The 26,177-nt window shown below is 37.9% G+C and overlaps 1 protein-coding gene across 1 annotated transcript in view; it reads right to left on the reverse strand.

Annotated features, from left to right (window-relative positions):
• Window positions 1-26,177, reverse strand: part of LOC125226944 (zinc finger protein Gfi-1b) — a 130,143-nt gene that overhangs the window by 14,793 nt on the left and 89,173 nt on the right. The gene's annotated exons all lie outside the window — the stretch shown is intronic.

Consider the following 26,177-nt stretch of genomic DNA (forward strand, 5'->3'; position numbering starts at 1 on the left):
TCCGTCCGTCCGTCCGTCCGTCCGTCCGTCCGCGGATAATCTCAGTAACCGTTAGCACTAGAAAGCTGAAATTTGGTACCAATATGTATATCAATCACGCCAACAAAGTGCAAAAATAAAAAATGGAAAAAAATGTTTTATTAGGGTACCCCCCCTACATGTAAAGTGGGGGCTGATATTTTTTTCATTGCAACCCCAACGTGTGATATATTGTTGGATAGGTATTAAAAAATGAATAAGGGTTTACTAAGATCGCTTTTTGATAATATTAATATTTTCGTGAATAATCGCTCCTAAAGGAAAAAAATGTGCGTCCCCCCCCCTCTAACTTTTGAACCATATGTTTAAAAAATATGAAAAAAATGACAAAAGTAGAACTTTATAAATACTTTCTAGGAAAATTGTTTTGAACTTGATAGGTTCAGTAGTTTTTGAGAAAAATACAGAAAACTACGGAACCCTACATTGAGCGTGGCCCGACACGCTCTTGGCCGGTTTTTTTATGCATTTGTATCGTAATATACTTATATTCTGAACTGAATTTTAGAAGTTTCATGTACTTGTGGAACTTTTTGTAAACGAAAATTGTGACCTGAAAATACTTAAATGTTATTAATACCTACTTTTAAAGGTGTTTCTGGTGAAAACGTTGCTTTAGGTGAATTTTGTCGTCTTCTGACCTCTTCTGGCTTCACAACATTTTTTACTCTATTCTACTGAAGACTGAACTATGCGCCGAGTAACTCAGTATCTTAGTGGGAACTAGGGTACTTTGCCGATGAATTGGGGCTGCACTTAGCCAGGTGCGAGACGTGCAACGTGCGCTGGCTCGAAACAGCGGACTAAGTGTTGCCTGCGGGTTTTCGCAAAATGGTGTAAGTTTTGGGATGGAACTAATGGTAATTATAAGCTTTTTGGGTACAAAACATGGTACGAGATGTTTTTGGTAAATTAAGGTAGAGTAAATTTTTAGCCAACTTAAATAATTAGGGACCATAATGTGAAGAAGTAAAAAAAAACTCAAGAAAAAACTACCTACACGTGAAAAGTGGAAAGGCAAAGTGGTAATAATGATAATTATAATCTTTTTGGGTACAAACTACGATAATTGATGCTTTTGATGATTTTAGGTAAAGTAAATGTTATAACTAAACGTGAAAATTATTTAAAGTTGGTATCCTTTCATTAATAGTTTGTGAATTCACATTGTTATTGTTAAAAAGTTTCTTACATCATATTACTCTATCTTAACGTTTCTATAGGTACGTTTGCAAGATGCTCACTTTTACTCGCAATTATTTTCATATTTAAAATAAAATTCTCAAAATATACTAAAGAAACCGAGAAAAACACATCGATCCTCAGTCGGTAAAAAGAGCTCGTTTATACCTACAAATCCACACTCTAGACGTCGTGATTACCACGCTCTAGTGAAGTGCGGATTTCGCCGGAATCCCGGTTTACGACCCTCCCCCCTCCACCTGGGGGAGGGGGGATGACCACGGATATAGGATTTAGTAGACTGGGAAAAAATGTTATCGATCCCTGCTTAGAGATTTTGGAGGAAATGTTTGCGATGCCTGTGTTATGGTTTAATTTAGTTTAGTAGTAAAAGGTTGACGATTTATGGCGACTATCGGCTCTTCGCGGTTTGTACGTACCTATTACTAGTTTTGCCGCAAAAACTTTTGCGTAGGTACTAGTGCGGAAAAAATACTCAGAACTTACGTACCTACAGTATGTGTCTACTTCTGAGTTCTTAATTATTCTTCATAATAAACTCGATTAAATTTGCGCATGTTTATGTAAGTCAAATTCTTATTTTAATACCACATATTCCAAAATCCAACCACATATTCCATAATCTTTATCTTAATCAAGAAACGTCACCACCAAGTGGGTACGTAAGTAACGCAATTTCCAATCCTCCAACACCAAAACAACCTAAAATTCAGATTGAACCAACAAACCAGCGTTTAAGTAAACGTCGCACAATGATTGAATCACTAGCCGCCGGGTAAACACTCCTATCTCAGATCTAATGGAATCGCAATCTTGCCGTGTGCAAACAACCGCCATCTTGAATTGAAAACAAAATGGTGGCGCTATCACAACTGAGCTTCTACTATATAGAAAGACGATATAAAATATGTTAATCGATAGCGAATAGCAAAACTTTGATAAACAATAAGCCTGGCGTAGTGGTAAGAGTGTGCGACTTTCAATCCGGAGGTCGCGTTTTCGACCCTGGCTCGTACCTACTGAATTTCCGTACTTATGTGCGAAGAGTTTGGAAGGTCAGATGACAGTCGCTTTCGTAAAACTAGTGCCTACGCCAAATCTTGGGATTAGTTGTCAAAGCGTACCCCAGGCTCCCGTGAGCCGTGGCAAATTCGGGGATAGCGCAAGGAGGATGAGTAATGAACAGTTTCTTATTCTTGCACTAGTTTCAAACATTAGGTACAAAAATTTCCCAAAGAAGCACTTTAAAAATCAAATTATATCTTTGTAACCATATTACCTCAAACCTTTTGATGCTACTTCACCTTCATTCATACATGTTGATACTAGAACATATCTTCCCGAGCGTTAACAACCCATGTCCATTTCCAGACAAAACCCCAACAACTGATTTAAAAAGGTCCCTCCCACACCCTGCCCAAATCACCCCACTATTTTGTAAAATATGCCCGCGCATAGGACGTTTACGATTTGCTTCTTACAGAAGATATGTGTTGTGTGTAAATGCCACTTAGCTGGAAGATTTATAGTACTGGCTACCGAGACGTGTTTTGTTCGCTCGTGTTTTGTTTTTGAGGAAAATGGAATTCGGACTTGATTTTGAAGCGTGTCTAGCGTGGACTTCATTCTTAGTATGATTACTTTCGCTTTTACTAACAAATCGTATGTAGAATATAAACGAATGGGCAGCAGATGCAGTATACAAATAATGCGTAGGTACATTATTTAATCTCCTTACTTGGCCGGACTTGACATAGCACAAAGCGTTGCTCGTATCTACAAAGCATGGAAAAACACTATTTAAAAGCTTAGTTTAAATTTATTTCTAATCTCATTGCAACTTTATTATTCTATGTACCATTTCATGATTTCATTATTTTGATTTATTAATTATTTTAATTGATTCTGCAAGGTTTTTTTGAATAAAATCATATTAATGAATCAAAAATTAATACTTTTTAAATAAAGTATGTAGGTACACATTTTTTTCACTAGCTCAGAACGCGTGTCAAAATAAAATAGTTTTGTTTTGAAATTATCTCTGTACATAATTAAAAGCATCACACGAAGTAATTTTTCAAGCAACATTCTGCGAACGATCACACTAAAGTATCCATCAATGTGAAACAATAGAATCCCTCCAGAAACCACGAAAATTCCCCAATTTTATTGCCCAAATGAAGACACCGTGAAGACATCGGCTAGAAAAACTAATAAAGCTTTGACAGTTTGACAAATTCGTTAATTCGGCACCCTTAGTGAGGGCATTTGTATCTAGCCCCTAGAGGAAAAAGGCGCTACGTCACGGTGACGAGGCGCACGTGAAGCAATGTCTTGAAATTTGGAACACAATTTTAGATTTTTCGACTTACGACGCTTTGGCGTTGCGTGGGAAATTTCGGAAATTGTTTTCATAAGGTTTTTGGGCATGTGTTAATCTTTGTGTGGACTTACTGAGTAACTGTAGATTTATTTGGAGCTTCATTATTGAAATACCACTTGATAAATAAAATAGGCATTGAAAAAACATTTGGAAGTTTATTCTGACTACACGTTATTTAGAAAGACGTTAGGTACCTAATTGTAAATATAAATATACCTACGCGTACAGTCACAATCACAAGCAATAACATAACAAAAAGAAGGCTTCAAAAATATGAGACACAATGTAATTTCTAGAGTCATAAGAGCGTGTCAGATATTTTTGCGGCTTTCTTTTTGTGATTTCCGGTGACTGTACTTACTAGTTTCTCCATTTAAGGCCCGACAATAAAACAAAGTCCTAACATTTTACTCCGGGCCTCCAGATTTCTAACAGAGGAGCCCATTCGCCCCGCAATAAACCGGGTGACTGTAGCATTCCTCACCACCGACTCAGTCTAGCTGGAAGAGAAATCTAATTTTGAGGACCTTTCTACGATATGATATCATTCAATAAGTTTTTGCAAAAAATTTATTATTGGCACAAGCTTTTATCGCCGACTGTACCTTTCTTTCAACAGTCATCTCCTGCTCTCCGAGACGTTTCTAAAACCCCTTACTCGATGGGGATAGGACGTTTCATAACAGGGTTCCTATGACCACCTTTCTGCTCCATCATCAGATCAGCTCAGCACGTGATTTACATATGTGTGCAAAATTTCAGCTCAATCGGAAACCGGGAAGTGGGTCAAATTTAGCTTCGAGGTTTTGATGCACACTAACAACAAGGCAAGTTGAATAAAAACTTTGTAAAAAAAACCGGCCAAGAGCGTGTCGGGCCACGCTCAGTGTAGGGTTCCGTAGTTTTTCGTATTTTTCTCAAAAACTACTGAACCTATCAAGTTCAAAACAATTTTCCTAGAAAGTCTTTATAAAGTTCTACTTTTGTGATTTTTTTCATATTTTTTAAACTTATGGTTCAAAAGTTAGAGGGGGGGGACGCACTTTTTTTTCCTTTAGGAGCGATTATTTCCGAAAATATTAATATTATCAAAAAACGATCTTAGTAAACCCTTATTCATTTTTAAATACCTATCCAACAATATATCACACGTTGGGGTTGGAATGAAAAAAAATATCAGCCCCCACTTTACATGTAGGGGGGGTGCCCTAATAAAACATTTTTTTCCATTTTTTATTTTTGCACTTTGTTGGCGTGATTGATATACATATTGGTACCAAATTTCAGCTTTCTAGTGCTAACGGTTACTGAGATTATCCGCGGACGGACGGACAGACAGACATGGCGAAACTATAAGGGTTCCTAGTTGACTACGGAACCCTAAAAATTAAAATTAAACACATTTCTTTAGGAAGTAATAAGCAGATGAGCGCTTGACGGTAAGTGGTTGCTGTTGCACTCAGACACCCGTAACACCAGAGGGAGTGTGTGTTGTAGCCCTTGAATAGTAATAAGTATACATTTTTAAATTGTTTTTTTAAAGTCCGTTCCGTGGTCCGTGGTCCGTGACCATGGACGTAATGTTAAGTCTGAAACGTCGGGCTAAATATAACCGAAGTCTTTCGAGTTTTACCACAGAATATATAATAGTACAAGTACAGAAGACCCACTGCTTTGATGTTCACGACATGCCGCCTTTTTAAATGCCTACAAAATTCTTACAAAGAAACGTGCCGCACGTGCGCGGCGCCCGGCGATAGGGTTGCCTATGGACTAAAACGAATTAATACTCAGATAAAATGTCATACTATTATATTCAAGTCTTGGGTACTTTCTAGGTAAGTATATATATATATATATAATTGTTTGAGTTCCAACATCACAAGCCTTCTTGAAATTTTTTGGGGGAGTTCAGTGGTAGATCTGTTTAAAAATGTGCTATGGCATTTATTTTATTCATGATATCTATTTAACTAAGCATTATTAGCCATTCCACACGCGGACATCCCATATGAACCTTAAAAAAAACTCGCGACGTAAAGTAACATTAGAAAGTGCAAACGTGCGTTCCGTGAGAACGCGCGCCACCCCTGAGTAGGCTGCGAGCTCGCGGCCGCCGGCATGTACTTGTAGCGCGGCGATAGAATCGCGGAGTGAGCCGCCCCTGGTTTTACAAGAGATCTTACGGGAGAAGTCCCGTTTCAATTAAATAATATGAGTACCTACCTAAGCCAGTTCAGCACGCACACAACATTGTGGCTTCTCATGTCTGTACAGATTTTGTCTGCTCTATTATAACGGTTTGCTCTAACTTTTGTTATATGTTAGTACTTTCCTGTAAAGGGGCTATTTCAAAAATTGGGACCCTAAATTAGTGAAAGTTATTAACAAAAATTAACTCGATATCAGTTTTTGACGACAGTTAAGCATGAAATTTCAATAAAAATATTGCTTTTGTTTTAAATACATAAACTATAGGCAAAAATCTACACTTAGAACATGAATAAAGTTGGTTTTTAGACAAATTTTATTCTATATTGGCGTCACAACTGTCACTAGTTTTGGGTCCCAATTTCTGAAAATGCCCAATAGACACATCTAGAACAGAGCGCGACGGTCACGGTGATAATGAGGGAGACAATCGCCAACGACAATAGTCCACAATATAGCTGGAGCCCCTAAAATCCCGAATTCCTGGCACTCTTGGACCGGGCGGGGCTCCTTTGCAAGCGAAACGCGTCGCGTTGATACAAAGGTACCAACTTATACGGCAAAAATTCGAAAATCGAATACTTCTCGGATCCTTACATACATATACATACATATAATCACGCCTGTATCCCATAAAGGGGTAGGCAGTGCACATGAACTACTAAGTTTCAGTGCCACTCTTGGCAAAAAGGGGTTAAAAGAAATCTAAATTATGACAGGATCCTTACAGTCACAAACAATATAGACGTACAGCGGAACTAGATTATAGTAACATTCTTTATCACCATAACACTATAATGGCATGGGACGACACGTCCCGATGTGTCAGCCAAATAGCCCGGAGATCACACGACATCCTTAGAAATTGACATGAAAATTGGCCTGTTCTGTTCAGTGCAAAATAAAGATTTTTGATTACATATTTATTATATTATAAGAACGCAACAAGTAAAATCAGTTTGATTAAGACCTTGAGATAAATTTGGGGAGACTTTATACGATTATACGAAAAAAAATCATCAAAGAATCGTTTACCTATTAGACTAAGTAGCTAATATTTTTGTCTTCTGTTACCTATCTTGGATTCTGCGTCTATTATATAATTCTTACAACTTCTAGGCTTTTAGGCTTTAGCTAACACCAGCCTTCGGATACGACTACCTACTACGCTACATTTATGTATTTCGGCCAGTTGAAATTGTTGACTAAATCCGCTGACACAGACACCCGACCGTCAAATACATCGCAATAAGTGAAGTGACTGGAGCATTCCCGAATAGTTGCGAGCAATCCCGACGGGCGGCAATCTTGCTGCATTCCTGCCACAGCGTATGTTGTCACACCAACTGACCGTTTGGACAGAAAACCGCTCCTATTTGCTAAAAGAAAAAATCTAAATAATGGACAATGAACATCAATGAACAAGTTTATTTCCTTTTTTTCTCGACTACGGTTTTTCACAACTCATTACTTTTATGGAGGAACATATTGGTTTTAAACGTTTTGACTAAGTCACCCAGGTTTTCAATTTAGTGCAGTACTTGCGGAACAAGCATTTTTTTGGTCTGTGTACATTGTTCTCTACATCAAATCATTTATAACACAATCTAAGTAATAGACTTCGCTGCTCAATTTTGTCGTTCGTAGCAGTCAGCAAAGTGACACTTGTTTATATAGGTAATAAATATGTGTACTTGTGGCTTCATGTGGGTCTACTTAAGTACAGTATGGGTATGGGTCTCAACTTTCAATGTTTTGTTATAGCGAAGTAACTTGCCAAATAGGTGTGACATCGTTGGAAATTCTACATTCAAAGTTAAGTGAAGTTGCAGCAGCGTTCAAAACTCCAAGTAGATCCACTGTTTTTTATTCTGTGGATGTCAGCTAAGCGACGCAATGTTTTGTTATAGCGAAACAACTTGCCAAATGGAAGTGACGTCGTTGAAACTAGCAAGTCTTGCAACGCAATGTGAACTTAAAGCAGGAATTTAATACTATACCTACATTAGTTAGAATGAAACTAGTACCTAAACCAATGTTTTTATGTTCTTCTTCTTCTTCTTCATTTATGTAGATATTTATATGGAAGAAAAATATTTGCTTATCTCTTTGCTAGATAGTAAATCACTGATACCTTTGGTCATGGTCAGAACCATTGATATAGGATCGGATCAGCAATTCCCGTCAACTTTGTACAATGACACGTCAGCAAATTTTAATTGATCCTATTTTGTTACCAACATTTAGTAATATAATTCGACTTTCGTAAGATATATACAGGATAATTGTTATAATTAAGAAAATATAGATACTAGAGAACCTTAATGACGAAATAAAACTTAATAAAATCTCAATTCATCAACAAAATCTTGGTAACAAAATAGGAATTATTAATAAAAACAAATTTAACTTTTCCCTTAATTTTTGTACAAACTTTTCGAGAACTGCTGGGATATAGAACCGATATCCATTACATTTAAGCCGCCATCTTTGATTTTTGTCTTTGAAATTCTTGCGACATCCGATATCGGATCAGATAATATGAAAACGCACTTAGTTAAAACAATCTAATACAGAAATTCTACAGCCTACTACCAAGTACCAATATGTACAATTGTACAATAATACCCGAAATATTACAAAATATCTCTTCCGACAATGTAAAGACCCATTGAAGAAATTTATTGTTGATCCCTGTTGTAGAGCCATGTGTCTAATACTTATTAATTAGAAGAAAGAAGAAGAAGAAGAAAATAATTTTATTCAGGACGTTAACAATATTCCTTACGTCTGTGATACACATTAATAGGTAGTATATTAACGTCACTGAAAAGGTCTCCCCTCAGCATTTTGTCAAGTTACCTACCAGGTAACTTGACGCTGGTCTTCCGTGGAGACCTGTCAAAGCGATCGTGTCAGTACGTATTTATAACAAAAATTAAACTTACGAGATCTGGAAAGAGATTATGAATATTAAAACTAAAGATATATGACCTACTATTACATTAACATTGACCTTTTTTTTTAATTTAATCTACGTCTGAGACTAATTAGAGTTTACCTACTAGTTGCATGGAACGAAAATTATATAAGGCAATAATGGCATACTAGCTGGCAGAAATTTAAAATGTAATTTTTGTATTTAACTTTAAAAGACAACATTGTGCGGGAGTTTCTTATGGGCGGCGGTATATTATTCCAGCATTTCATGGCGGCATATCTAAAGCTACCACGAAATGCAGTTGTGTTGTGCCGTGGGCAGATGAGACGAGTAGCTTCCCTAACATGCCGCTGAGAAAATTTCAACTTGTTCGATAAATACTGTGGTGTCAATGATTTAATAATGCCAAATAGCATACATGCAAAATGCAGAGAACGACGTGACTCCATGTTCAATAGCATATTACAATTTCTTGATCCGTCTAAATCCTAAATGTGGTTTGTGTATGATATAAGCTTATAGAATATGACAGTAATTAAGGCCCACAATGTAAATCATAGCCTCATCCCCGCCCCATATTGTCTGATCTAATTCATATCGCGGTACTAATAAATTGCCACGGCGGTGTACGGTTGAGGATTATAAAGGGTTAGATGGTATAAACTATGTTTTATACGATACGAGTTTGATCGTTCGGTCGTGTCGTAACGATGGTTTTTAATATATTTGAAATGATTTTGGAGTAAATAAATTTCAGAAAAAATACTTAACAAATTAAAGACTGAAACAATCATTAATATAATTATAATAATTAATAACTGGTTTTACTTATTACTTGGGTGTTACAAGTGTGAATGTAAATTATTCCAGGGGCCCGTTTCTCGAAAGGTACAAGCCTTGTATTACAAGTGCGCGAACTGTCAAATCGTATGGGTTGTCATGGAAACACACTTGTAATACAAGCCTTGTACCTTTCGAGAAACGGGCCCCTGGGGCACGTTTCTCGAAAGGTACAAGCCTTGTGTTGTATATATATTGAATACCTATCATAATTGTACATGTGGGTAGTCAAGTAAAGTGGGGTAGGCTCGATATAAAAATAAATCAGTCTTGATCTAGCTATCTCCGTGGTTTTACTTAGATCCCTAATTCCGAATACTACATGGTGTCAGGTGTAAATTCTGTTTATAATCGTAAATAGAACGTGGTAGATATTTATCAGTGATGACGGGAAAAGAAGTTGAAGGTTTAGGCGCTCGGAATAGTGGCTATGCAAGTTTACAACAGCCGCCGCCGTTATGCGATGGCGGTAACGGGAACATGGCGGACAGTTGGCGTGATTGGAAAAGGGCATTCGATTGGTATTTAGTAGCTTCGGGGCGCAGTGAGGCATCGGGGAAGGAGAAATGTGCTCTGTTCTTGCACATAATAGGTAAAAGTGGGCGTGAAATATATGAGGAGTTGGACTTTGAAGATAAAGAAAAGGACGATTTTGACGTGTTGTGCCAAAAGTTTGAATCGAGGTGTGACCCAACAAAAAACATTAACTTCGAGAGACATCTGTTTTTCGAGTGTTATCAAGGAAGTGATAAATTCGATAAGTACTTCGCGTCATTGAAAGTGAAAAGTAAATCGTGCAAATTTGGGGATCAACGGGATAGCTTAATATTGACTCAAATGATAAGGGGGATAAAAGACGGCCAGCTGAGAGAAAGGATGCTTAGAAAGTCAGATTTGGAGCTAAAAGAAGCCGCGGCGTGGTGTAGGGCGGCCGAGGTGGCGAGCGAGCAGGCCGGGGCCGTGCGCGCCGCCGAGCCGCCGACGCCGGCGCCGGGCGCCGCGGCCGCCGTGGAGCCGCTCGCGCGCGCGCGCGCGCCGCCGCCGCCCGCCCCCGCCCGCCCACCGCGCCGCCCGCCCGCGCTACCGGTCGGGCCTCGCGGCGGTGTTGGAATTGTAGCTACGCGCATGACAACAACAGGTGCCCAGCTGTCCAAGTGATATGTTTCAAGTGTAACAGGCGAGGACATTTCGCCAGATGTTGTAGATCTACAGGATTTGTGAACCATACGATGCATGAGTTATGTCAATCGGCGGAGGATGTGAGCGAAGAGGAGGAATTTATGATAAGAGGAATTGAAGTTGGGAGCGTGGACAGTAAGGGCTGGTACGAGTGGATAGTGGTAAACGGAGCGAAAGTGCAGTTTAAATTGGACTGTGGTGCGGACGTCACGGTTATATCTATAGACAATTATGTGGCTGCCGGATTTGATAAACGGTTATTATGTAAGTCGAGCTCAATATTGAAAGAGGTTAGTAAGCATATTTTACCAGTTGTAGGTTGTTTTGAAGCAGATTTGAGTTTTAATGATGTTACAATTAAAGAGACAATATATGTACCTACTAGATATTGAGTGTGGCAATTTGTTATCTCGAGATGCTTGCGTACAATTAAAGTTGATACAGCGTGTTCATAATATTAATGAGAATTGTTTAAGTAAAATGATTACGTTGCATAAACACATTTTTGAGGGGATTGGCCAGTTACCGGGGTTGCATAAATTAACGATTGATGACACTGTGCCACCTGTTGTTAGGGGTTGTCGGAAAATACCAATTAAATTACGGCCTAAACTACAGGAGGAGTTGCAAAGGCTTCAGAATTTACATATAATCGTACCGGTTACTGAACCCACTGACTGGGTCTCGAATATTGTAATAGTAGAAAAAGCTGATGGAAACATTCGATTATGCCTAGATCCTCAACATTTAAATAAGGCAATAAAGAGAAGCCATTTCCAACTCCCCACTCTTGATGAAATTACGGCTAATATCTCGGGTGCCATGTACTTCTCAGTCTTAGATGCGAGCAAGGGGTTCTATATGTGTGTATTAGATGAACCTAGCTCAAAACTGTGCACATTTGCGACCCCTTTTGGGCGTTTTCGCTTCCTTAGGTTACCGTTCGGGATAAATTGCGCGTCAGAGGTATTTCATAGTATAATGTACAAACTATTTTCAAGACAGGGAGTAGAGGTGTTTATTGACGATATATTAGTTCATGGTAAAACGCGAGAGGAGCACGACCAGAGATTGGGGGAGGTAATGCGGATAGCGGCCGAGTTTGGGGTAAAGTTTAATAAAAATAAGTGTGTGTTTGCTCAGGAAACTGTCAAGTTTTTGGGTCACATACTAGATAGAAATGGAATTCGGATTGATCCAGACAGGATTAAATGTATAGAGAATATGACCATTCCGGAAGATAAAAAAGGGTTAGAACGGTTTATAGGTATGACTAACTATGTGTCTCGTTTTATTCATAATTATGCAGATAAGGTGGAGCCGTTGAGGGAGCTATTGAAAAAGGACGTAAGTTTCGAGTGGCATGAGGCGCACACTCGAGCATTCGATGATCTGAAGCGGCAGCTGGCGCAGGCGCCCACACTGAGGTACTACTCGCCCAACGAGCCGGTGACGGTGTCGGTGGACGCGAGCTCGCGCGGGCTGGGTGCGGTGCTGCTGCAGGCCGGCCGGCCCGTGGCCTACGCCGCGCGCACGCTCACGCCCACCGAGTCCAGGTGGGCTCAGATAGAGAAGGAGCTCCTCGCCATCCTGTTTGGCTGCAGTAAGTTTCATCAGTTTATTTATGGACACTCTCAAGTGACGGTGGAGACAGATCATAAGCCATTGGAGGCTATTTTCAAAAAACCGCTGAATGAAACACCGATAAGACTACAACGGATGCTACTTAAATTGCAAATATATTCCTTAAATATTTGTTATGTACCAGGGCGACTGATGTACGTAGCCGACACGTTGTCAAGGGCGACCAGGGATTTAGGAGGCAAGTGCGATCAGCGAATACAAGAACAGGTAAGTTTACACATAAATACTCTGGTGACTAATCTACCATTTAGTAGCAATAAAATGCAAGCGATTCGAGAGGCTACGAGGATCGACCAGAGTTTATGCGAAGTAATGGACCTTTACAGAAAGGGATGGCCGCATACTAAAAGCCAGGTAACCGAGAAAGCTAAGTCGTACTGGGAAGTTAGAGATGAGATTCATGTCGTGGAGGACGTAGTGTTTCGGAACGACTTGGTGATCATCCCTAACAGTTTACGGGCCGAAATGATCAATAAGGTACATGAGGGTCACCTCGGCATCGAGAAGTGCAAGAGGCGAGCGCGCGACGTGATGTGGTGGCCGGGCATGGCGGCCGCGGTGGAGCGCGCGGTGCGCGAGTGCGAGGCGTGCGCTCAGCGCCGCGCCGCGCCGCCGCGCGAGCCGCTCGCGCCGCACGCCGTGCCTGACAGGCCTTGGCAGGTGCTCGCTACTGATATTTTTCAGGTAAAGGACAAACACTATTTGCTAGTGGTTGACTATTACTCAAAGTATGTGGAAGTGGCCACTTTAGTAGATTTGAGAAGTGCGACAGTGATAGGTATTTTGAAACCTATGTTTGCGCGTCATGGGATACCGCAAAGATTAGTATCAGATAACGGTTGTCAATTCGTGTCGCAAGAGTTTAGAGACTTTGCTAAAGATTGGGATTTTGAACAGGTCACTAGTTCGCCACATTATCCGCGTTCGAACGGCTTTTCGGAACGAAATGTGCAAACGGTAAAGAATATGATTATAAAATCACAAGAGACTAAAACTGATTTTTACGTGGCACTGTTGAATTTTCGCAACACACCAATATCGGGAGAGAAATACTCACCTGCTCAGTTATTGTTCGGTAGAAGATTAAACACAAAGTTACCAGTAAAAAGTTGCTTATTAAACCCTAAAACTCCCTTAAAAAAGAAATAACAATCAGTCGCAATATTAAAAATGATAAAATGTGTCAATATTACAATAGAGGAACTAGGGCATTAAAGCCACTAAAGGATAATGAGCAGGTGCGTATTCGAGACCCGGCCGAGATAAACGGCAGAGGGCGCTGGGTGCGCGCGCAGGTGGAGCGCGCCGCCGCCGAGCCGCGCTCCTACTGGGTACGCACGCCGGACGGCCGCCGCTACCGCCGCAACAGGCAGCAGATCATACCGGCGGCGCCGGCGCCGCCGGCTGGTACTATTGCCAATAGTACCAGCTCAGGGACTAATATACCTAAATACTATGATGACTTGGAGGAGTGTGGCGGAGGTCAACCGCTGGGTCCACAGAGTTCACAAGGACCCCAGGATACAGCTCAACATACCACTTTCCGCTACACTCGTTCAGGCCGGCGAGTACGTACGCCGGAAAGGTTTTAATTGTATAATAGGTACTAGGTATCTATAAGTATTTTCGGTGAACTAAAAAAAAACCTATCGTAAGTAATTAATGTAAGCAATTATAGAATAATATTTTACACTCACGTAAACCTATTGACTAGTATATAAGGATGCATATAATAAGTAATTTCTTGCTTATCTTCAGCGCACTTTAGCTAATTATGTTTGTAATGAACTCTAATCCGATGTAATAACGTTAGCAATAGTTTGTCGCCGCATGTTAATGTTGATAAGTAGGTAATGTTTGATATGTCTGCTTTATATGTAAGTATGTACTGGGTAGTAGTGACTTGTTGTTATAATGATTGTTAAGTAAATAGGCATCATTCAACTTAGGTTAAGAAAATAGGCATAATAAACTTAAGATTTAAATGTAAAAAAGGTTTCGCACGGTTTTATACATTTATTAAGATAACGCTGTACTTTAAATTTGTGTAAGCAATTTAACAGTGATTTATTTCGGGTGCTTATTTATAAGGGGGAAGATGTTGTATATATATTGAATACCTATCATAATTGTACATGTGGGTAGTCAAGTAAAGTGGGGTAGGCTCGATATAAAAATAAATCAGTCTTGATCTAGCTATCTCCGTGGTTTTACTTAGATCCCTAATTCCGAATACTACACCTTGTATTACAAGTGCGCGAACTGTCAAATCGTATGGATTGTCATGGAAACACACTTGTAATACAAGGCTTGTACCTTTCGAGAAACGGGTTACTGGTCTAAGAGTGCCGCGCAAATGAAATGAAATCTCGCGATTTTTGAGAGGCAAGACGCTAATCCTTTTAAATAACATAATTATTCTGGTTAATTCTCTATCCGTTTCAATTTTTTTTTGTGAATTTAAACTTGGTAGACTGATATGATGTGACAATGAGCAGGCACACTCAAAGGTCATGGCAAAGATGGCGCCACCTTATTAGTCTATTGCACAGATAAAGAATTTTATACGAGAGAGCGAGAAGAAGATATTTTTCTCTCTCTCACACAAATTAATGACAGTGACAATGCCTAGACACTTGCACAGGCGCCGCCTGACGGGATAAGATGTCAGTGTGCCTCCTCATTATGTAATGTAGCCTACCCAATTCACCCATATCCAAATAATTAATTTGTGTTTTTGACAAGCAAAGAGGATATATTCCATGTTCCACAATCTCGTCTCGTCTCGTAGTCGTGTCGTAAGATTTAACGAAAATATTGGTATTATTTCATACATTGTCATTTAGTCGCAAGTTCGTGGCAAAAAGGGTGTCATAGAGCTTTACATGTTTAAAAATATTACTCTTAACTCATGTTACATCCTATTATGCGACCATTAGCACTGACATTATCATTATAAATGTATGGAACATCTGTCTATAAGTGTACCATTTTAGGTAACTTTCTGCGACAACTAGGTAATTTTGAAAACTGCAGTAATCCACAATATTCTGTCACAATACCTACGCTACAGCAAAGCATTTCCCATAATTATCATTGATGTTGATTGAATGCTATATTTCCGAGCTCATATAACCCGGCGACCTTCAAATCAAGGGTGACCAGGCATCTTCTGGGGGAGCGCACTCCATCGTAGGCCACGTCTTTGCCTTTGGCTAGTCTGTGGTCAAGAGTAAGCCCATTCATAATAATAAAAAAAAATAGTAGGTGAGTAGGTGTTTGAGCGGCACAAATATGCTCCGTTGGATGTGTGGAGTTTTGCGGAGAGACCGCGTGAGAAACTCCCGCATTCGCGGCAGTTTTCATGTCCGTGACATAGACAAGCTTCAAGAGAGTCTTCGATGGTACGGCCATGTCTTACCTAAACCGGCAAGTTACGTGGAACAAAGGTCTTGCCATTGCCACCTCCGCCTGGCCCCGGACGAAGCATCCAAGAAATGTTGGCTTGATGTCATTGGGGCTCACATGCGTGCTAATGGTCTCACAAAAAGGGATGCAGAAGACCGTGCGAAGTGGAGGAGAAAAAACCGGAAAGCAGACCCCGGGCTCCGAAGCGCTTCAGCTGAGGATGCAACCGGGAAATCGTTAAGATGAGAGAGAGAGAGAGAGAGAGAGAGAGAGAGAGAGAGAGAGAGAGAGAGAGAGTAGGTGAGTAGGAAAATGACTAGCTTTTTTCTCTTATTAAATCTCCTGAAGATATGATCCAAATTAAAAGAAACGGCAGATGACGCCTCTTCAGCCTACGTTACTGCAATTATTGCTTAGGAGTAAACCCAACGGTCAGCAAATTGACCGAATACTTAAAAATCACAAATAACCTACCATTTTACAACAGTCTAGAAAAATCTATATCTTCCACAGAAATCCACCACGATTTAGTGTGATTCTAACAAATGCACTTACATTTGCCGCTGTTATCCTAGCACTCGAATGCACCAGTTCACCTCACTCACACACCCCGAGCAAACCTCCTCTTTAAACCTTAAAACGTAAAGACTATTCTCCTTTAGAATGTATATGAAACACTTAGCCAACTGGTATTGTGACCGGCGAATCAAAACACTTGACGATCTGTCGGCGGCCAATCAAAATAACGGAATAATTTGATTATAGAACGGTCTGAATTAAGCTCAGATGTGGTTTCGTTTTTTGAAAACATTTGTGTTTTTGTTGGCCAAACGGTTACATTTTATTCGGTGAGGTTAGTTTTTTTAAATTTGTTTTTAATGCTATTTTGTATGTAATTCATAACATTCATGGCTAAATATTCCACCGTACATTATGTATTTAGATAAAAGGGGAACATTGACGAATCCTGACAAATTCTCTCAACCGCTTATCATTAAAGAATATTACTTACTTATTTAAATTACGTAATCAAACTATGTTTCGATTTTTGCTTAAAACCGATAAAAAATTTTAAAAATAAAATAAAACTAAAAATAGTTTATTTGTCAAAAATTACAAAAGATTTTACCTTCGACCACCACACTAGGCTAGGCCTGTCTCGTGGAGTCAGTCCAAAATTATGTTTAAGAGTCAAATGCGTAATACTTCTATTCACTCAAAATTAATAAAGAAGAAAATTACTTTAAGGTTTTTTACGAAGTTAAATAAAACCATAATGAGAAAGCCAACAATTGCTAATAGAATTAGGTCTATAATCCCATAATAGCGTAGCCAAAAAGGTTTGATTGTAAATTCCGTAATGACACTTGCATTACGCGGGATCGCGCGTGTCGTACGCGATGACAGTAATGGAAGCTCGACAAATAATGGTGAGACATTTCCACGTATCGTTTTATCTGGAGGAAGTACCTATTAAAGTTGCCTTTCCTAATTTACCGAGTTTTTGCATGTATGTGTATTGTGTGTGAGTGTTAGTGACTTTCAATAAAATTTGTAATTAATGCTATCTACTTGTATTCATACTAAAATAAACGATGCCTTACCGTTTTGTACACATACCTATTGAAAGTCACTATAACTCGCACACAATACACATATATGCAAACACTTGGTAAATTTGAAAAGTAAACTTTGAATACTTCCTTTTGATAGTAGGTAAAACGATATTTGGTAGTAGGTAAAACAATACGTCGCAAAAGTATAAATCAACTTAAATATCAATTACTATATTATGAAAATAAAAAGCCACCTTCGGATCAACCAAAGTGGAGACAACTTCATCAGCTGTGCTCTTTTTAAATTAAATTAAATAATCAAATTGAAATATTATAAAAATATAAACTAATCAGTTGCCTATTCAATTTATTAATTTTGTATTTTAAAGAAGCTTAATATGTATTTTAGGTATTTTTTAACATGTCATAGCAATGTCACCACCACCTCACGAGTTAAAAAAGTTAAAATCCGCACCGTATTTAGTCGCACGAATCAACCGATTTACAATTAAATTTATTGTTTAAATAATCACATCCTGGAGCCCGTCGCACGCGCCGCCACGTGTTTGCCACCAGCCCCGTAAGCCCCCAATTTGGAAGACCCTCAATTTAGTTCACACTACAAAAATCAGAAGGTCAATTTTAGCCAGACAACCCTGAACTGAACTCATCTCAACCTCATTGGAATCTCAACCTTAACACGTCGGTATAAAGTCGCTGTAGCTTTACCGCGGAGGTAATACTAAATTGGCAGGATCAGTCTTAGGGCTGTCCCAAATTTAATAAATGAGTTTTTTATATAGTAACAGTTGGTGGACGCGTGCCTTTTAAAGGGAAATGAGTATTGTGGTGATAAATTTCTGTGTTAGTCAATAAGCTACAATGTTTCAATCGATTTACTGAGAAAAGATTGCAACTTTGTTTTATGAATGATGTTTTTAGTGATGTCTTATTTTTTATTACTTCTTGGACAAAGACTGATATTGTGGTTTTATTACGCATCCTGTCCTGCTTGATTAATTAAAACAAGAGAAATCTCCGAGAAATTATTAATAGCATAACGATCGACAATAATAATTTATCCATTATTATGGGAAAGTGTGTGTCTGTTTGTTTGTCCGTCTTTCACGGCAAAACGGAGCGACGAAGAGACGTGATTTTTTTATGTGGAGATAGTTGAAGGGATGGAGAGTGACATAGGCTACTTTTTGTCTCTTTCTAACCCCTCACTTCCCTAAAATGGGGGAGGAAATTTGTATGAAGCATTCCACAATTTTCGAATTTAACTCGAGCGAAACCGCGGGCAAAAGCTAGTATATTATATAGGTACATTACGAGTATTTATGTTTATGAAACCACAACATCAACTAGCTATTGACACGCATAACCTCGCCGTTAAACTTTGGTTTGGCGAAATTGTAGTAAAAACATTTTTAGCAAGTTCACAATTATCAACTCTATCACTTACTAGTATTAACCCAAGGCGAGAATTTATATTGGCTCTACTCTTTACAATGATTGATTCAGACTTTTAGATTCCCAATGGACTCTCAATATCAGATGACAATAGTGAAAGTGGAACTAGCTAGGGCCATACCCATAGTCAAGGTGACAATTACCAAATGTCAAAAGAAAAAAATGTATCGGAATGGCAAATTCTAAAAACTACTTCACGGTACTATTTCTGTGCGTTTTTGAAGTGAAACTTCTAATGCGACTTGTCTGTATTTCAGAAGTTTATGTTTATATTTTAAATAATTTGAGCAATTAGCAATGTAAAATATTTAAAACAGTAAAAGAGATGGAAGTAACTAAACGAAAAAACGTGACGGCCACTAATGACAGAATGTTTTTAAGGCTATGTTACGAAGTTTCACTTCTTCCGCGCGGAGGAACTCCATGCACTATTTTTTTATCAACTATTTTTTGCCTTCTTGATTAAGCCCCTTCTTCGTTCCGCATTCGCGCATGTTCGGCCCCGTTCGCCATACGTCGGCTTAAGCAGGGGTTCCACTGCAGCTAATCGTGATAATGTGCTTATTAAATTAGAGGCGCGTGCGGCGTGGATCTGGTTACTCCCGGTTAAGTGGTATCACTTGTTAGGGAAGATCGATGGGGAGTGATTTTTGACGGCCTTGAAAAAAGTTCTCAGGGCTCTGGGTGCGTTTTTTAATTTGGATTTGATTGTAGATGTAGAAAGCGGTGATAAAGTTTCAATTGAAAACCTTAAAAATCGGCCAGCTATAAAGATTTGAGAAGAAAAATTGGAAAACTTAAACAGAATTATAATCACGACATATTTTTGTGTTCTAAATATTGGCAAGGTGTGTGAAGGAGAAGCGTTAAGTATCACAAATACACGTAATCTTATGGATTGTCAAACATTAATGCTAAGCGCTGGAATACATTGTTGGTAGGTACTCCATAAGATAAAACAAAGAAAAGCCGACGAAACAAAAGCAGCAACAGTCAATCGAATAAACCGAATAGATTTTCTAAAGAAAGATGTTTATGAGATACTTATAGCATAATGCGATTATTCTCGAGCCAAGTTTTTCGTAAATAATTCAGACTGCGCGATTTTCCCTTCTACAGAGGAAATCTAAGATACTTATATCGCAAAATGATGATGATATGCTAAGACAAGAAAAGTATCGCACGCGAAATAAGAAATGCTAATTTTTATTACCGAATTCTTAATATTAATTTAAAAAAATTGGACCCTCTATTATTCCTTTTGTTTTGCTGTCTCCTTTTAATACAACATCGGGAATTATAAACAGCTATCTAGATTTAATCCATCACTAAACGTACTTCAAAACCTCCCAAGTCCCAACACAAAACATTAAAACTAAAGCAGAAAAGAATCGCTGATCCCAACGAAAACAGAGCAGGTGTCGGGTTACGAAACAGGGGCCAGATAGGGCGAAGACATTAATTTAATTACCTCTCTCTCTCGGGACACTCTAATATTATACGGGAGCCAGACCCAGCATACAAATTCGGGTGTCATTTTTTCGCGTGAGAAAAAAATCTCAAAACTGATTTTCCGCGATCCCTTGTGGGATCGTGTTGCGTGTATCGCGGCAAATCTGGAGAAGGTGACATTGAAAGAAATGTTTCCAACCTTGTCAAAGTTATATTGATTTTGGCTGTTTTGGGGTACTTGATAGGTGTGTATGAAACAAATATAAGAAAAAAAAAAACATTAAGTACTTAAGTATATAAGGTATCCATAATAATAGAAGGCCAATGAGTATCCCAAAGATACAGTCGATGCATCGGCTGAAAAAAAAATTAACAAACACATTTTCAACACCTTATTTTATTTATATGACAAAAACCCATCAAAAACTACTAGTAAAATTGTCGAACTGTAGTTCGGATCACCCAACTTTGTGTACCAGGATTACAGTAAGTAATTAACACAGTCAAAACTATCAGACTAGATGGACAGGATTAAACTTTGCCATTATCTTTCAGTAATATTTTCTCAGATTCCTTAAACTACGTCCACTATTTCATATCACTGTATTTCAGAATGCTCAAGATGTATACGATGTATATACATACATATAACCGCGGACGGCATTGTCAGAAGCACGTCTGAGGGAGGAGGGATGACAGAGCGAGGAAATCTGGATGTACCGTGTATTCCACTCAGGGATTTCAACAAAATATATTTTCTTGGATATCGGGTGTAAATCTTTGAAAGGATATCGCTATGTTTTATTTTTTTGTGAGAAAGCTTAGCTTTACACATTCAACATAAATTCTACCTATGCATTAAGTTAATGTGCTTCGGCAATATGCAGAGATATCTCTAGAAAGATGATGAGTAGGTACCTATATTATAATTTTATGTTTTATAGTACAACACAAAATGTTGTTATAACATTTGTTCAGAATGAAGTTAATGAAATGAAATGAAATATTTATTTTCCAAGTAGGCATATTACAATGCTCATATGGACGTCAAATAAAGCTACGCCGGCTCTAACCCTACGCCTCAGCCTCGAGAAGATTTCAGTCCCCCCTCAGTTGGAGGAGGGGTTTCCACTATGGGACCGGCAAGAAACTCGGCGAGCAACTTCTTTTCAAAACATTACATCTTATAATTAACATGCATTAAAAAACAAGGTACAATTGAACATGCAAAAGTATTCATCAAAAAATATTAACAGACTAGGTACTTTATGGAAATTAATTTCAATAAATTATACAAAGTACAAAGCTACCATGATTAATAAGATATGTTAGAGATGAATAGAGTCTCTAAGTGTCAAAGTCGTGACATCTAAAAAAAAGAAAAATTATACTTACATAATGAAGAAAAAAAAAACGAACTGATACAAATAAAAAGATACTATTATTAATAGGAATTAAACATTTAGGAACGAAAAATCTTCCTTAAATTGAGTAGAGTAGAGACTTATCTACTCTACTCAATTTAAGGAAGATTTTCGTTTACCGGAGAGATGAATATTTATATGTATACGTCAATGACGTTTTATTTACTCTTGGATGAAGTAGGAGCCACGGATTTTACTTTAGAATATCGTCTTAAATATTCCATAGTATTATGATTTTTTTATAATGGATGTATTCACGTATAAGAAGTCGGAACTATACTTTCAAGTAATGCCTCTTTAAATGTCACTACCACCTCGCATCGAATTCAAAAAACGACTTAAATTAAAAGTAAACTCCACTGAAATCGAAGTACCCACCGACTGGGTCCTTAATTAAACGCCAGGCACGTACCACTCCTTGATTCACCCCCCTCCCGAGGGGGGCACTTCTTGTGGACCCCCCCTTCCTTATGGACCGCTTAGATTTCGCCCCCTTGTGTGGACGGAATACTTGAAGTCTGGAATCTTGTACTAAGAATTGGTGAGATTGGACAGTTCAGTCTGTGGCTTGGTTTTCAAAATGCTCTTACGTTAGTGAAGGATTTTATGTTTGGATGACTAAAATGTTACGATAAAAAACTTGTAGCATTACATAATTACATATTTAAATATACATATGTAGGTAAATCTAAGAACCTGTATTTTAAAATCTATTTCAAATAACATAACATCGAAAGATTCTTCTGTATTTACATTTCCATATTGATTCCCTCCAAAAGAAAATTGAGCATTTTCTTTCCAATTACACAATTGCAATTCGTTTTTAACAACTTTCGAGGCGCTTTCTGCAATTTTTAAGCAGAAGAAGGCTTTAAAAGTAATCAAAGGGGCTGCGAACAAAAAGTTTAGACCATTTGGCCCAGGAACGGCAATTATGAAGTGTTTTATACTTTTAATTTTGTTTTTGGCAATCTTTCGCCGGAAAAATCGTTTCACGGACGTTTTTGCTTTAATTGTCTTAGACTTTTAGAGATTTGGTAAATTTGGTAACGATAATGAAAAAAGAAAGAAAATATTTGCAAGAAAATACTTGTTTTCTTAAACTCTCAGTAACGTAAAATATAGGTACCTAGTGTAAAGAAACATTGTCTAAGTATCTGCTTTGTTTTCAATTTGTTACGGAAACAAACATAAGTAAACTTGAATTTTCAGAAACAACACGAATGTTTGTGTAACTAGACACAAAACAAAGCTATCAAATTACAGCAATCTTACTTTGATACTAATTAACATGATTGTATTTTTTACCACAGTGCAAACCAATTTTGCAAATGCTTTTTAAATTCTTCATTGCGGAGTGCGGGGAAGTAATGCAAGGAAAAAAGAAAATAGCGCTGCGTAATTATTCCGAGAGGCTAATGTGCCACTTGTTTATTCCACGCCTAATTAAGAGGAAGAGTTTTTTAAAATGCCTCTTAAACGAGAGCGTTTTAAAATCAAACATTAATGAGGTGGAGGCGGTGCGATCGCTCAACTTTTACAGTTAATTGCTTCAGGAACGTCTGTGGTCTAAAGCTACGGCTTTTAAAATTCACTTCAGCTTCACTTATTTTACAATTATCTTCAGGCGTACCACAAGGGTCTAACTTCGAGCCACATTCCCAATTAGTAACTGTCATATCCGTATTCGATAAATGTAAACATAAGTTGAAAAGCGGATGCAAATCTAATTCAACCCATTCGATAATTATAGAACCAAAGAGCAGCGGCAGGCGAATTTATATTAATTACTCCAACTGTTCACAACTACTGCTAACTACCTACTAACTTGTAAATTGCCGTTCTAACAGGTACAAGTTCAGGGGTTACAAACTTCCGCGCTCAATTAGCGTTGAATTAAACCTTCGGGCGAGGTGACAAATCGCAGGTCGTGGTCGTACGTCTTGACGTTGAGTAATCACCCACCATTTAATTTCGCAGGCGTAATTATAAATAAAATTTCGACGATAAATTGTGTAGGGTACATTAATCAACAACTTGGGACACTGATTAAAATGCCGTTGAGGAACTATTCGCTGAGTTGATGTTAATAATTTACAAGGGGTATCAGGTGTGGTGGGACGAGACAGCTACGATAAGTGGCGAGCGTGCGTCGTTTTACACGCGGAGATCTCTGTCGCGTATAATCAAAAGTTAATGCATTTTCTGATGTCATATAAATGTCTAAGTAAAATAAAAAAATGATACTACTAAAATATACAGTATATTCCGGAAAATTATATTCCAGTTTGTAATTTTTTTGTATAATCATGTGTAGAGTAAGAGACGCATGTCCATTTGCATTTGCATATTTTACTAGTATAAATTCCTAATGATTATTGCAATTAAATATAATGAATTACAATTAAACTAAAACAACTGTAATAAAAACAAATACATACTAGTAATTGCACTGAATCTCTTGAACAAAAAAAAACAGTGTGCATGAGGCCTAGTTTTTTCATCTTTATCACAAAGGACTCGAGATGTAGACCTACTAGACAGCCTACGCTATATGGTGTGAAGAAAAACATGAATGTGATGTGATACTGCATTTTTTTTAATCGGACACATTATTTTATTGCATGGTCAAAAATATGAAAATCCTCCTTTAAAATCTAAGACTGTAAACAATACACTTTATTTTTAAGATATTCCGTATCCAAGTTGCGATTAATGGCAGTATTTACTGCGTTGATAGAACAATTTGTCCGACAAAGTGTCGGGGGCTTCCTTATTAATTATTCAGGATACCCTTGTCCTTTTAATCGTGACAATGGCTGATAAGGGAAACTTATTATTGCATATTATGCTTTATTACGTCACTTAACTATTAGTCATTTGTATCTGATAAAGTGAGGATCTATTTAATTTTTATACCTAATATTGTGTGTGTTTTGGAAGTGTCTCTTTTATTTATTTTATTTGCATTTTAACAAATATTGGTGTTATGGGTATTGATTGTAGTCCAAACGGCAAACAATTTATTTCATAGAAACATAAGGAAAATGAAATAAATAGGGAATCTTAGAATGTTATACTCTAAATAGGGGCTCTAAATATCTGAAATTAAAATGAAATACATAGCTTTCCCTTACTACGTTTATTTGCTATGAAACTGGAATAAATCCAGACTACTCCCTAGAAAGTCTTTCAATAAAACCCTCAATAAAACATTCAGCAATTACTCGAAACGATTCGCCGCCATATAATTTTCATTACAAGGCAAAGATTTCCGCGAACAGTCGCAACTACTAAGGACCAAATACCTACCCTTGAGGAACCCCAGTTCATTTAAGAAGGGTGGGACTTCCTCCATCTTCCGTGATTCAGTTTTCATTGCTTCGACACTGGGAGTGAGGGAGAGCGCTACACAAATCTCCCGTTTCTCAATTAGTGCGAAGCGAGACAGTGACAGAAGGGTTGGAATTACTAGCTGTAGGTAGACGTGATGAATAAAATTTACATGTTTTATCAATATGGAGGTGCGAATTTGAGATCTGGATGGTGCTGTAGGTTGCTAATGGTTTAAAATTTGGTTATTATTTACATTAGGTATCAGGATATATTTTGTATCAGAACATTATCTGATATTAAAAAGACGCGGATATAATATGAACGAGACTCTCTTTCACAGTTGTTTCAAAAATATATCCATCTCAATTTTAATAATTCTACATTAGACGGAGATACTTAAAATACACAATTATTATGTATGTTTTATGGAACACTCCCTGTGTATTCAGGTAAGTAAGTCGGCATTTTTTTTTGTCAAGTACCTGTGCTTTCATTTAACTACTATTATACTTATTCATTTCATTAGATAAATATTTCTGAAAAAGGTTCATCTTCTTTAAGCTTAACAACAAAAGTTTTGTCCTTAGGACAATCCTTCATAACTAAATCATGCCTTCAGAAAATCATGTCGCCACAACAACTTTACTAAAACACGGACGTAAAATCATGATAGCACTTTAGGGTTAAGATACGGAATCTTACCCGGCGGCTTAAGTGTTACCGAGACAACTCTGCCGACCGCGGCATCTTATATTCATGAAGGGCCTGAGGATTTGGAGATACTGTCGAGAGGCCTGGTAAACATCATGTTTTAGCTTCTTTAATATCTCTTTTTACAGGAGTGTATTTGCTCACTGTAGGGTTTTTCGGAAAAATAATATGGGGTAATGTGAAGAAGTTGTGATTAAAGAAAGATGAGTCAGCCGATTAAAGAGACACGTATAAAATATTTAAAAAAAAAGTGATGAGGATAAAATTATTTCAACACATACCTATACATTAGAGACACCCCACCACCACACACAAGCGAAAGTACCCACACATTTATTTATAGAATTGGTTTGGTATTTTGCATTTCTTTTCAT

Source organism: Leguminivora glycinivorella, chromosome 6 (genome assembly GCF_023078275.1).
Source record: "Leguminivora glycinivorella isolate SPB_JAAS2020 chromosome 6, LegGlyc_1.1, whole genome shotgun sequence".
NCBI classification, from domain to species: domain Eukaryota; kingdom Metazoa; phylum Arthropoda; class Insecta; order Lepidoptera; family Tortricidae; genus Leguminivora; species Leguminivora glycinivorella.